At 36.3% G+C, this 14340-nt stretch overlaps 1 long non-coding RNA gene across 4 annotated transcripts; it reads left to right on the top strand.

The window, feature by feature from the left end:
* Window positions 1-4427: 4427 nt before the first annotated feature.
* Window positions 4428-12599, top strand: LOC149095495 (uncharacterized). Of its 4 annotated transcripts, XR_016204840.1 has the most exons (8): window positions 4428-5581; window positions 6356-6403; window positions 6778-6834; window positions 7506-7553; window positions 7800-7846; window positions 8875-8916; window positions 10686-10733; window positions 11990-12599. It is a non-coding gene; the product is annotated as an uncharacterized LOC149095495 (long non-coding RNA). The 4 variants fall into 4 exon arrangements; XR_016204837.1 differs by lacking the exon at window positions 4428-5581 and having other exon boundaries at window positions 6050-6403; XR_016204838.1 differs by lacking the exons at window positions 4428-5581; window positions 11990-12599 and having other exon boundaries at window positions 6050-6403; window positions 10686-10734.
* Window positions 12600-14340: the final 1741 nt, after the last annotated feature.

Below are 14340 nucleotides of genomic sequence, written 5' to 3'. Positions count from 1 at the left end.
CAGTTTGTATTTGGTGCCTGAAAACTTCAACTGCAATAAGATGCCGTTACTGTGGGCCTCAAACGTTTTTGTGTCGCGAATGCGCTAGGAAACTTCATTCCAGTATCACCACATACCATGTTTTAGAGTTGTAGAAGGTACAGCAATGACCTGATCATCTCTTTATTTAAAAAAATTAACTCACTTTACTTAAATGTACATTTATACGTACATGTAGTTGTTGCAAACTATTAGCTTTAATATATAAGCTTACACCGTGTGTAAAACATCTGTGTAGTAAAATACGTTTTATCCAAGAACAATCACACAGAAATTAATCTTAACCCCACCTAGTTCAGAAGTAACCTTATCTGCCAACACTATTAATTCAAACTTCAGTCTGCTATCTGCTAATGACTGGCAGCGATGTAGCAGGATACATCCTGCTACATCGTGATAGTTTACGTGTAAGCTGGTTTAAGGCCGTTGGCCGTACATGTTAGCCAATGTTATAAAACTAACAAATTGTACTAGTGTACTAATTATAGCTAGAAACAACCAGAAACAACAGATCAGTTATAATTGCTAGCACTATATTTTTTACATTGCCACTAAAACTTTTGAATGTTTCATCATAATCTATTTACCCTTGTTTAATCATATGTATTTTTATTTAGCCTAGTATATTACTTCCAATATAGTTGTATGCACTTAGGAGCCTGCCTGATTTCTTGCTAGGTTAGTTAGGTACCCCAAATTACAGTGCAGCTCAGATATATGCAAACTACGCATACGCATTTTATACGACCATATTTTGCATATATGCGTACGTCAATACGCGCACATATGTGCGTGTATATGCCCACATATACACGTATATACGTGCATATATGTCTCTTTGTTATGCATTCCCATAGGTTTCTTTATGTGAAGCATTGTTAGTCAAACAAAGGACATTATATTTCTGGGAATGAAAATGCTTCAAAGCGAAATTTGCATATTGTTAAAACATCGTGCCAATCAATGAAAGCTATTATATTTTGAGTTTTCAATCACTTCGCAAATTCGCTGACAAACTACCGTTTATTAACACTTGCTTGATCTTTAGCTACCAAAAATGGGAAGAAAATTGAAGCGTCTCTTGAACTCCCTATTTTAACACGTGAACTCTATGTTTTTACAAGTAAAGATCTATGTTTCAGCACGTGTCGGCAAGTTATTTGCAAATGTTTCTTTGTCTGAATTAAGCGTTCTGAAGATCCTAGTCAAAAAAATAAAATCTCTGGTTATATTTGACACAGATCATTTATTCAAATGGTAAAATACTCTTTCCTTGACGAAAAAATTGTTTATCCAAGTTTCTATGGTGCGCTGCTCATGTTTAGTTATTTTTTCTGCAAGAAAAAGTTCTGTGTTTCGACACACATTGGCAAGTCATTTGCAAAATGTTTATTGTCTGAACCGTTCTGAGGATCCTTTTTGAAAAAATGATATCTCTGGTTCATTTAAACTGTGAAATAATCCTTCTTTAGTCAAAGAATTGTTTACCAAAGTTGCTATGGCGCGCTGCTCACATCTAGTTATTTTTTTTCTTCAGGGAAAAGTTCTGTGTTTCAGCATGCGTCGGCAAGTCGCTTGCGAGATGTTTACTGTTTGAAGGCTACTTTGAAGTATTCCGAAGACCTTGTGGAAAAATGATATCTCCCATTATACATGTACATGTATCTGACACAAACCGTTCATTCAAATGGTAAAATACTCGAAGTTTCTATGGTGCGCTGCTCACATTTTGTTATTTTTAATTTTCTTCAAGGAAAAGTTGGGTGTTTCAGCACACGTCTCCAAGTTGCTTGCTTGGACCCTTGTTCCCTTTGCGTCAAAAAAATGTTATCTTTCGGTTGTGTTTGCTCCATGAAGATGAAATTGCTGAAGCGTGTATCCCTGGTTCTATTTGACAAAAAAACAGTAAATTTATGATTTAACGGCAAAATACTCTCTCTTTTAATTAATATTCAGTCAGTTAATTTTGTGTCAAGTGCCCAATTGCAAAATGTTAGTTTCAGCTTACATTTTGCTAATAAGTCGTCTGAAGGCATATGTGCATATACTGTATACATGTGTTCAAAATAAAGAAAACTCTTTCTTGCTCTGGGGCAAGCTGTCAAGCCATTGAAAACAACAATGACCTGTTAAGAAAAGAAAAAAACAATAGGTTAGCTCATACATACATGTACTAATCAGGCATATGCGTATATACTGTATAATTATGTGTATATGCATACGCGTATGTGCGTATATATGTATGTATACGCACATACGCATATTGGGCTGACGCGAATTACGCATATTTTTTGGTTCGGATATATCTGAGCTGCATTGTAGTAGTACTGCAGCCAGTTAGAATGTGATTGTTATTATTATGATTTGCACAGGATGGAATGTTTGTTCCTCTTTTTCTAAATCATTTCATTTTGAAAAAATGTAATCACCATTGCTTGTCTGTGGAGATTCAGAGTATCACCTGTATAGATGAATATGGTAAGATATTTTTTGGTATAAATTTGTATATATAATTACAAGTTTTGTTATTAGTATGTTAAAGTTGCATAACTGCAACATGGATAATTATTTACCAGTTTATCAATTACACGGTTTTGCATATAGGTAACCATCATTCCAAGAGAATTGCATTCTCAGTTTCAGGTGTGGTGCATCAAGTATTTTGTACTTGTAATTGATTGTTTCTTTTTGAAATGTGCATTCCAGGGTTTTTTCAAGAATAGCAGTTATTCCTATCAGTAAAGTTGGTGGGAAACAAAGGTTGGAACACTGCCTTAGTTTAAAAGCTGAATTACAGCCAGTCCTTGAAAGGACATTTCTCAGTGTAGATACACTGATAGAGCTGGGATCCTCCTTTGTAACAATGAGAGAAGATGACCTTTTTAAAGAGATGTATGTAACACCATGGGAGAAACAAGACTGGATATGAGGAGCCAAATGAATTATGCTCTTGTTTTGGTTGCAACTGGAAAGGTAAGTATATAGGCAGGTAATGCAACAAAATTCTGACAATCTTGATTTTGTTTTCGGTGCTCTGAAAATACTTTAGAGAATCAGTAAGAGAAATTTCCTTTTTTTTTTTCAGAGTTTGATCTGTACTCCAATTTTCGATTTAGTTGAACCTAAGGAGTAGAGTTTATTGTCTGTGTTATCAAAATGTCAGTAATATTATAGAAGTGGAAGTTATTTGAATTCTGGTTTCCATGCCAGGGCAAAGTATGTGAATCCATACCATACTTTTAAAAATATGTGATATTTATGAATGTGGGTCTTATAAAAGTTGTGAAATTTAACAAATTGACACTGGTTTTTTAAGTATCTGTCCTCTTATTAATGGTAAATTGCATCATAAAGTTCATTGTCAAAGTAGTCTGCAGATCCACTTGCCTTCATCCATACAACTTTGACAATGTAATATTTATGACCAAATTTATCATCAATAAGAACACAGATGCATAAGAATCTGCTTGCTGTGTTTTTTATTTTCATTACAGTGAAACCTGTATTAGGCGGACACCCTTCTAGTGATTGCTAGGCAGACACCCTTACTAGTGTCTGCTTAACACAGGCTGTCAGCTCAAAACAGGTTCTAGTATGTTGTGTAATAATAGTCAATTATTAACCGTTTTGTAACACAGCTTAGCATGTAACATCAAAGAATAGCTAAGACTGCTCATAGCACAATGTCCAGTTGATCACTGCATCAATCTGGAATAATCACTCAGCTTAAAAACGATATTGCTGAACAATGTACAGGAGTCTCAGCTGAACCTTTAGAAGTAAAATGAGCCCTTTAAGTGTCCGCTTACTGCAGGTTTTGTGCAACAAAATGTCTTAATATTGGTGTCTGCATCTGTTTAATTAAGAGGTGTCTGCTGAATGCCGGTTGATTTTTAATTACTGTAAATGTGGGAAAAAAAATTTGGGACTTATTAAAGCTGGTGTCCACTTAAAAGAGGGTGTCTGCTTAATATGGGGTCTGCCTAATACAGGTTTCACTGTTAACAAAATCCAAAATTGTCAAATGGAGGCTTCACTAGAGGAAAACACCGGTTAAAAGCTAAATTGAATTAAGCCAAAATGATCCATAGAATCACGGCCTTTATTCCACTGGGAAATTCCTGAAAACATACTGAATTATTCCCAAGTTTAGTTTATTTTCATCAAATACTCGAACACAGCAAAAAAAGGGTTCTACTGTATTGCGGTAAATTTTCATGCCAAACTACAATAATTTACCCAATCTTTTTCACTTCACAGTTGAATTCATTATATTCACAAGCTGATCTTCAGGCTAGCTATCTGTTAATCCTGTTTAGATGCAATTTTTGGCTATATTGAGAAAGCAAAATCATATGCTAAATGTCGCTGAAACTGTTGACGATGATGTCAGCTGTGAGTCTGTACTCCTACTGATGATAAAAATACATGTAAGCCAGTGATCGTGCAAGAAAGTAGGCAGTCATTGTGAACAATTAAATGTACTTGTAAAATTGAGTCTCTCTATAACCACTGACAACAGATGAAGATGGGCTACAAACACAAGACTATATATTTTTGATTGTGACTTGATCTTTGTACAGACAGTTTTGTTGAGCAGACATACATTGCTATGGAGATTAAGAATGAGATCAATGGTAGTAATATAGAATGAAATTTATGAAACCTGGGTTTCAAAACTCCCTAGACTGTTAGCTGGGAAACAGTTATATGTTATGGATGTGGTCATGGTATTTAAGAATTGAGTCATAGAGGGTTATTCATTAACAGTAAGAAAATAAAAAAATCTTACAACATGTACTTTTGGCAAATTATTTGTAATAGCTTTACCTTAGACTGACATCAATAAAATACCGCAAGGGAGCTTAATTTTGAAATTTGTTTCCTTGTAGATACTAGGGAAACTCCAATTGAAAGAAGCCTATCTTAATATAGTAGAAAGCCTCTTCTCTGAGAAAGTAGTGCCCAGGCACATGCAGCTTCTGGATCAAGATGAAGAGAGGGCAGACAGTGCTGTTGATTATAATGAGGAGGAAGTGGCAGAGATGACGGCAGTGGTCAACAGGATTGTTCAAAGCTGTTCCGTTGTTCCTGAAAAGGCCTTGCTTAATTTGGTTTTGGTTTATTATATACTTTTGGATAACATGTCAAATGCAATAACTTATAATTTGCTTGAGTGAAAAATAATGTACAAATGACACAATCCTGAGTTACATGTAAGTCAGGCTGCAGGAATTAATCACACATACATGTAGGACACATTGCTCATTATAGCCTAATACTGTTTAACCAATCTCATTTTGGCTATGTAATTGTATTTTTTTTTTCAGACAAAGCATTTCTTTATCCCAAAAACATCTTTAACCAAATGGAAGTGTGGCGATGTCTTAGGATTTAAAGTACTTGTAGATGAAGCACTTGTTTTCACTGGGAAGAGGATGTGTGGGATGACTGACTTTGCCAGGAAGAGGACAGTTGTCAGGATGCTTGCACGTTCAAAGGCGCCTTTTTTCAACCGAGATACTAATCAACAATGATGAAGGTATATGCGTATAGAGAAGACTTGTGACATTCTTTTAACAGTATTTTTTGATGGTGATAGTAAACAACACACCAAAGGTGTCCAGGGCTAGGAACTGAGGATATATGATGTCACAGGTCAATGAGTGACTGCCACTGTGACTAGCATTTACTGTTCCCCTGGTTCCATTTGACTGTTATTAGTTATGCAGCCAAGACAGTGATGTGTTGGACAACTATAATGATAATCTCATGACAATCTGCATGCGTGCATTCACTTTGTCTATAGCTGTCAGAGCTAACTAAATATGATCATGTTGAATTCCAACTTGAAAATTTACAAATTCACCATTGATAGTGATTCCGTTTTCCTCAAACAGTATGCAGAATTTTATTATTCCAAGTTGTTGTTTTGTACAATGTAGATTGATTTAAGAAATGTACCAAGATTGATAACTCAGATGCATAGCCCTTATACAGCTTATTGAATCTTTTGTTTGGTGGCATTCGTGTTTCTGTCATGGTGGTGGTTGCATTAGCCCCCTGAGTAATAAGTTTGAACTGTTGTTAAAGTTACTAGATAACATTATCTGTCAAAAATATATTTTCTTTGATGTTTTTGTATTATCATTGTTTTTACCTCCTTGTCATGTTTAAAGCCTTTTTTGAGATAACAATAACAGACACCATGAAATAATTTTTTGGCTTTTTTGAAATGTGGTCTATATACCAACTTGGGAATAAAGTCAATGTACAGAACTCACTTTTTCTGTTTTGTTTTCAAACATTCGTTCAGCATATGAAGAAACCAGAGAATCAAGTTTTTGGGGATGTCCTCAAAGAGGTAAAATAATTAAAATTGATCAAGTTATAACTTACTAGCAGTTAGTAATAATCTTAACAACAAAAGAATGTAGTTCCCATTAACAGCTGTGCTGTCTGTCTTTATAAAGTACTGCCAATTAAAAATTAATTTTTAATCCTTCTCTTTTGCCATATTGTGAGACATTACACCTGATCTCAAAAAAAAAAAATCCAGGACTCATAGAATTATAAATAATAAATTTAAAGTCTTGTGCTACACAGTTCCATCACCTATGTAAAGTGCTAGCAATATTGACAAAGATGCTCGTGGCCCATGTTAAATTATCACTTCTTGTAGAATCCATAAATAAATAAAGAAAAAAATGCTGTAACACACTGTATGTTGTTTTAAAGAGTGAAGAAGCAGCCAGTGGAACTTCAGTTCCTGTGGATACCATTTTAAATGACAAGGTAATATTTAGCTTCTCACTTTAACCCACTGACTCCTAATTTTTATATTCATGAACATGTTCTACACAATGTTTCATTTATGCACACAACCTTAACTTGTTAAAGATGTATGATTTTAACAATTTTTCTGGGGGCCCACATGGGCATTTGTAGGTATTTTGAACTTTTCTTAAATTCACAAAACTAAAAATGCAGCAGGACTTGTAAACATAATTTTTGAAAATAGTTTTCCAAGGGGTCTTTCAGGTAAAATAAAATAAATTATAAAATTTCACTCCTGCATGTTGCATGATTCTTCATATTTACAGGCAAGAGCACAAAAGTAATTATATTGAGTATTAATGAATTTTTTATAATCAATTTCTGTAATATGCTAATAAAGTAAGTTCTAGATTATTGTTTTTATAGGTATCAACCCCTTTGGAGACTGTTGTTGATGATGACGAAATTTTACTTCAGAATGTTCGCCAAATACTGAAAATACCTTTTTGGAACAATATTATGCCCTTTTATCGTGACAAAGTTAGAGCAAATTATGTCCTAAAAAGGACTTGACTGTCTATCAAAATTAATGCTATAAATAACAGTTCTCTTTGTAATACGCTTTGTATGTTCAAACCATGAAAAATGGTTATAATTGACTGTGGTCTTTTCATCTTTGATACCTGCAGAAATGGAATCTCATAGGTCTAAAGGGCCAAAAACTGGAAAGGAAGAAGGTGATGAATTATAAATTTTATTTGGCAGTATAAATGCACTTTAGAAATGCAATAGTTGCGCTACTTTCTGATGGCAATGATATATCTCTAAGTTATAATAATTAAAATTAAAATATTTATTTCATGATATTTTTATTGAAATGAGAGGTACTGAAAGAAACTATACAGAATTCTATACAAATGTCCAACTAGTGGCTCAAACAACTAAGTATTCTGTCTCAATTTTGTTGATTTCTATATATTTAGGTACCAGTAGTAATGCCAGAATGGACCAGGATGATGTGGACAAATTGGTAAATCTGTTTATTGGGATTAGCTGTGTATTAAAGCACTACAGTACTGACGTTTTTTCAGTTACCACAATGTTTTACACAAAAGGTTTAAGTAAATGCTCAGACAGGCATGTTGGAAAGTAATTCCTTGCAGAAGTTTGTAATCAAATGATGTAATTTGGCAATAAGGTGGATGAAAAAAAAAAATGGAAAAACAATACAACGCTTTGTTAGATGGCTTGTGTTTGTAGCCTTTAGAATGCGAGCTCTGATTAGCTTAATATACGGCATTATTCTCCCGTAATGCCCACGGGTCGATTACGGGCCTGCTAAACTAAAGCAAAAAGCCATATAATAAACAACTTATTAACCTCGAACATTCAGTCCATAAGGAAAAATCTCAAGCCACGGCCTTGCCGTATTGACTTTGCTATTAGGGAGTTTAAGGAGCTACGACGACGACGCCGAGGAAAACGTCGATTAAAAAATGAATTTATATGTTACCTACGAATCTCGTGATACTCTTAAGTCATTTACTTTGTTTATGACTGTCAAAAGTATCACGAAACTGAATCTGGGACACAGAGATAAATTTGAAATAGAAATTTCAAACCTTAGCTGTTGTGGTTTACGTTGTTCAGACAACGCGGAATTTGGCCATTTCACGTTCTTGTTTTGCAGGGGACGGCAAAGAAATGTACCAAGAATCATAACGCGCGTGCACAGTCATTGTTCTGCTCATTAAACCTTTTGTTTAGCGACGTTGCCGTTGCCGTCGTGGCTTTCTTAAACTCTCTATTGCTCGGTTAATGCGGCATGGTCCCGGTTTGAGATTTTCCCGTAAAGACCTCACTCTCGGTTAATTAGTGGTAAATATTACCATCCGAATGCGAAATTCATCAAATGTGACTGACTGATCACATGTGATGAGTTTTTAGAATCATTTAATACAAGTGAAAACTTAAGTATGAACTCTGCCTAGTAAAATATCAGTTGTTTTAGTTTCACAGTACTTGTTCATGATTCTTATATCAACATCTGATCAACAGGCTTTGATGAAGAGTTCACAAAGGCTGCCCTGGTTAGAAAAGGTAAATGTCATAATATTTATTTATTTCTTAATGTATTAATTTAGTCAGTCAGTCAGTCAGTCAGTCAGTAAATCAGTCAGTCAGTCTTTCAGTTACTGATTTATTAAGGTTAGGCTGCGTTAAAAGGCAACAAAATAAGCAATATATTGCAAAATTACCATTTATGTTGTGGTGCACATAAAGTAAAAACACCAAAAGCAGCCTCCATGAAGCATTTTCATTGGTTATTTTTAAGGTGGCTCCCTAGGGTAATTACGAACACCCTCTCTATAGAGCGCGAGTTAGAAAAGGAAACTTAGTTAATTTCTCTTAAAGTTTTACCCGAAGAGATTTACCAGTATGGGTACTGTTAAAATAAGGCTTATGTTTTGGTTGTCAACTTTTGGATTAACGCCGTTACCATGGCAACATCTAATCTAATGACAGGCAGATGTATTCCTCATTTTGACCTAAACTCCTTAATATTTATACTTTCCTTTGGTGAAATTGTTTCATACTTCTCCACATCATGGAAACGATACTGCCTGACACTTTGAATTGGTAAAAAGTCAAGGTTGTTCAGACGGTTTTTCCAATAATCTGTAATTTGTCATTATTCTAAATATATTAGATTAGCTCTGAGAGATTTTCACAAAAATAGGGTATTTTATTGGAATTGTTTGTGGTTAGAACTGAGCCAAATTAAAGAAAAATTCACCCAAGGGAACGCGACAAAATTAACATTTATTTGGTCACGCTGACGTCAAAAAAATCAGGAAAACACGCGTGGTGTCACGCGTGGTTATTTCTTTAAGTGCGCGCTCATGAATGAATGAAGGATGGACTTGATTGAGATTGTGCTGTACGGCATGCGCAACGGCGTGTGCGGCCTCTACGAGTCTGAACAAAAATGGCTTCGTTCACCAAAACCAGGGAATTTATTCTATTCTACCACATAGGCTTGATTAATGACGAGGATTTCTTTCTCCTGCATCCATTTTACATCTGCGAGACCTATGTAGATTTGCCTCTCAGGCTTAATTTCAACCACAAAACAAAATAATACTGATAAAAAGCTCGATTACAGCAGGATCAGGGTGTTTGTACAACGTGATCAGCAAGAAAAAAAGTTTGATCCTAATAAAATACATTTTGAACAGCAAAAAACAGTTATAGCTCAGCTCAGTACATACGGAGCTCGTCATCTGCGACTGTTCGGCCCGGTACAAATACGACTGTCGCTCACGGTAGATGGTTAAATCGTTTAAATTTTCTGCAGAAATGACAAAGAAACATTTATTTTGGACGGAATTTTATGATTCCATACTTTATCTTCGAACTAGGCTGTTTAAACAGTGAAAAAAGCGTTAAAATGAGGAGTAAACAGCTGGCTTACACGAGGGAAAAGCAAGGCCGGAAAGTCGTACTGGAACGCGCATCATGACGTCAATGGAATTGATCTTTACTATTTGCCACCTTTCTTGTCCCTAATTTATAATTGCTCATCAGGCATTTTGGATGATGGTATCAAAGAAGTAAATTATTCAAAGTGAAAGCATGATGTTCGGACTCCAAAAGGTAGTCGTTGGTCACATGATTTAAAGGAAAATGCATATTTCATTACGCACATCAGTACTGCTATCATAATTAGAATCTACCCTCGTACACATGTTATACGACCCCATTTTTGTTTCTCCTCTGTGGTCGTTGTAAAGGGGTTACATTTTATGGTTTTTAATAACAGTAACAGTAATAGTGATTTAAATTGACTCAGTTCTTTGTTGTTTTAGGTGCTGACAAGCAGTTAGTAGATGGCCTACACCAAGGTCTTACAACAGGTATTTTTACATCAAAGTAAATGTGGAAAAATGAACTGAACAAAATGGCACCAATAGAAAATGAATGGTACTGCAGGGCAGGAAAACAATGAAATCCTGTTGCTCAGTGGGCCAGTACATTTCAGTTTTCAGTTGCCCCCACTAAAATATTAATTGCCCAATAAGTCTGCTTTGTTCATTCCTTATCAACTAAAGGCCGCCGCACACTAGCCGATTTTTTGTCGGCCGACAAAAAATCGGCTAGTGTGCAGCGGCCTTAACAAGACTGCTGAGGCTAATTTCACTTGCCCACCGGACTATCAATCTTCCATTTTCACTAGCCCAAGAGCAAAATTTACTTGCCCTGGGCAATCGCAAGTGGTGTTTTTTTTCCTGCCTTGTACTGAAGCTATCACCAAGGCTACCTAAAGCAGCTTTCTCCAAAGATAAACGCACTTGGGATTGTTTTAAAAGTATAACGTTTCCAGCAATTTGCAAACTCAACCCAGGAAACACCAAACATAAACTCTTTGATAGGCTGCCCTCCCTCTCCTCTTCCAATGCTGTAGCAACACAAAACAATTCCATGTGGGTAATTTTGCAGTAAGCTCAACATTTAGAGGGGTGGAGCAGAGCAAAACTAATTACTTTTTAAATACATAAATTGTCTCTAGCTGTAGAAAGGAGTGGAACTAGTATGGGCACAATGAAGCATTTTGAATTCCAGTATACGGAGATCAACTCAACAGGCCGTTAATTACATGTTAAGACAGGAATAGAACTTAAGTGGACGGTTTGGAGGGCACTGAAATAGAGCTTTGCAAATATTTCAAAATGAAGCCCTCGACCCATTTCTGACCTGCATGGAATTTGGCCACTTCGAAGAAAAATGACCAATCGGAACCAGGGAAGGTGATCTTTTTCGTATACAGACCAGTGTCGTTTAGGAGTCCAGAAAATTTGAAACCAATTGAGAACGAACACAGTTGAATTTGTGAAGCACCAAAACCTCTATGCTGCCTACTCTACGGATCCCATATTTCCTGGCCAACTATGATTCATAATTACATATTATACACAGTATTTTAACTTGAAAGAGCCAAAGAAAAGACACTTAACATTTTAACGTTCTTGATCCATTTACGAGGATGGTTCCCCTTATTCTCAATAAGCGTCTTCATTGGATACTTTTCTTCAAAGTTGCTAGGATCAAGTAGTCAACAGACACAACAAATAAGAACAAAGGCACTCACCTTTTATAATTTATTATCTTCTAGGCAAGAGGAACCGTAAAGGAAAAAGTTGGAAGAAAAACCTTGAAGAGGATTAATCTTTTTCTCTGACAATTCAGTTCTGGGAACTGTAAATCATTCATCCAACTGACTTTGTCTCGTAATTGTACTAACGAAAGGCCTTGCGGAGGATGCAATTAAGGTGGCTACGACTGCATGGTCAAACAAGATTGATAATCATATCTTCATTCGAATAGCTAAATAATGTCGAAATGCTCTTTTCATCAATTTTAACCATCGTTCCCGTTCCCGTTTTTGACAAATGTAGATCGATTTTTACTTTTTTCAGGTGTGGTTTAACATGAAATTGGATTTTTTTTACAGTATTGAGAAAAGCGTTAAGTCAGTGATTTATATTAAAACACTAATATTACTGGTTTACTTAAAATCGAATATAAATAGGGCTTATTTTACAACTCCTGGCAAATGTTTTTCAAGAACAGTGCCAATGAGGGATATTGGCTGTTATCGCATTATTCAGCTTGTACTCAATAGTGTTTGTAAGTAAGAGCATTGCACATTCTGAAGAATTTCACACTACCACGGTCTCTGTAAATTTCTCTATTTTGTTATAATAAAGCTTCCCACAATGCCACCTTATTTTAGTGTTGTATTTCCCCAAACTCTTTTCACATAATCAGTATTTAAGGTGGCTCCCTATAGTTTTACGATCGCACGCGCACTGAGGACGAAAAGTCGAGTAATCCGCGCGCGCTGAAAGGAGAACGTCAGTGTTTTTGGATATTTTATGAAGTCAACATGAGCACAAAAAGCAAAACTGACAGTGAATATTTTCTTTTGGTATCAAACATGTGGGACGGCATGGCAATCATTTACTCTTCAGCTGTAAAGCATGTCTTGTCCCCCTCTCCGCCGAAAAGTAGTGCTTTTCCATAGTGAGCCACCCTCCTCCATGTGGACTCGAAATCTCCTATTACAGAATTTTTTTGTTAGAACTTTCAAATTTTAGCTTCAAATTTCGTACTTGAAACCACCAGAGATTGGTGCACCTCCGGTTGGTGTCCACTGTAATTAACACATGCGGACTTACAGTTAACTGCAAATAGCCTGTTCCAGGCGTTTGGTTAGTGAGGAACGGCGGAATGAAAACATGAGAAATATTCGTTGGTGTTTTATTAATCGACCATCGAACGGGGGAGCCGCGAATTAATCTAGAACCCAGATCTTCCAAGACCAAGCAGAAGGGAGATTTCACTTCTCAGGGTCAAACAGAGTGAAATCTGGGTATGAGATTAGCCGCGAGCCACTCGAGTTTAATTCTATCATGAAATCTGATTGGCCAACAGAAAACAAAAGTTGCTATGTCACAGAACCGTTTTCTGGCTCGAGTTCGCTGACGTTATTTTTCGGTGTAGACAAGCGACAGGCGGAAATACGTCTGCATTCGCAGGCTGTAGAGCACTTTAAAATAATAAACACTGTAGGCTTCCCAAATACCGGAAGGGGGTGCAGTATTCCTTGGAATCATTGGCAGGCGCGTGCCGTCCAGTTCTCTAAATCCTGACCCCATTTCAGACCAATAAATGTCACTTTTCATACCCTTTTCTAGGCTTGACCTCTAAAATGCTGTTTTCAAATATGCATGACCGTTCAGTGTATTCTGCGAGGCAAATCGCGCTTTATCGTGGTATTAAAATTGATTCCTCTCGTTTTTGTTTGAAGATGATAAACTCGACAAAAAGAGACATAAATTTCAAGTAATGTCTATATTATGGTTTATTTAAAATTAAGCCATACTTTCGCGGACCAAACCGGCGAAATCATTCTACCCATTTTCAAACCAAAACGGTTGACAAGCCATAGCCTTCAAAAAGGCGGCACATACCTTATATAGGGTAGAAACCCCTCTCCCCACGCCCTGAATTAGCTTCTTCTCAGTAACAACAGCTGGAAAGTAAGGAACGCATCTTTAGTAATCAACGAATTAACAGTACGCAAAAACATCTCGATCGAGATAGCGAAAAGTCTCAAGTATGTACAGTGAAACCTGTATTAAGCCGACCCCATATTAAGCGGACACACTCTATTAAATGGACACCTGCTCAAGTCCCACCTTTTTTTCTTACATTTACTCCAAAATAAACGTGCATTCAGCGGACACCTCAGTTAAGCGGACACGGACACCAATATTAACCCATTTTGTTGCACAAAACCTGTAATAAGCAGACACTTCAAGGGCTTTTTAATTCTGAAAGCCCAGCTCAGACTCCGTCAACATTGTTCACCGATGTCATATTAAAGCTAAGCAGATTATTCCAGATTGATGCATTGAATGACTGGACATTGTGCTACCGGCAGTCCTTGATCTTACAATA

This window comes from Orbicella faveolata, unplaced genomic scaffold (genome assembly GCF_042242905.1).
Source record: "Orbicella faveolata isolate gen_17 unplaced genomic scaffold, um_ofav_v1 contig_50, whole genome shotgun sequence".
Classification (NCBI taxonomy): Eukaryota; Metazoa; Cnidaria; class Anthozoa; order Scleractinia; family Merulinidae; genus Orbicella; species Orbicella faveolata.
The sequence above is the reverse complement of the archived record's forward strand: the minus strand, read 5'-3'. Positions and strand labels throughout refer to the sequence as shown.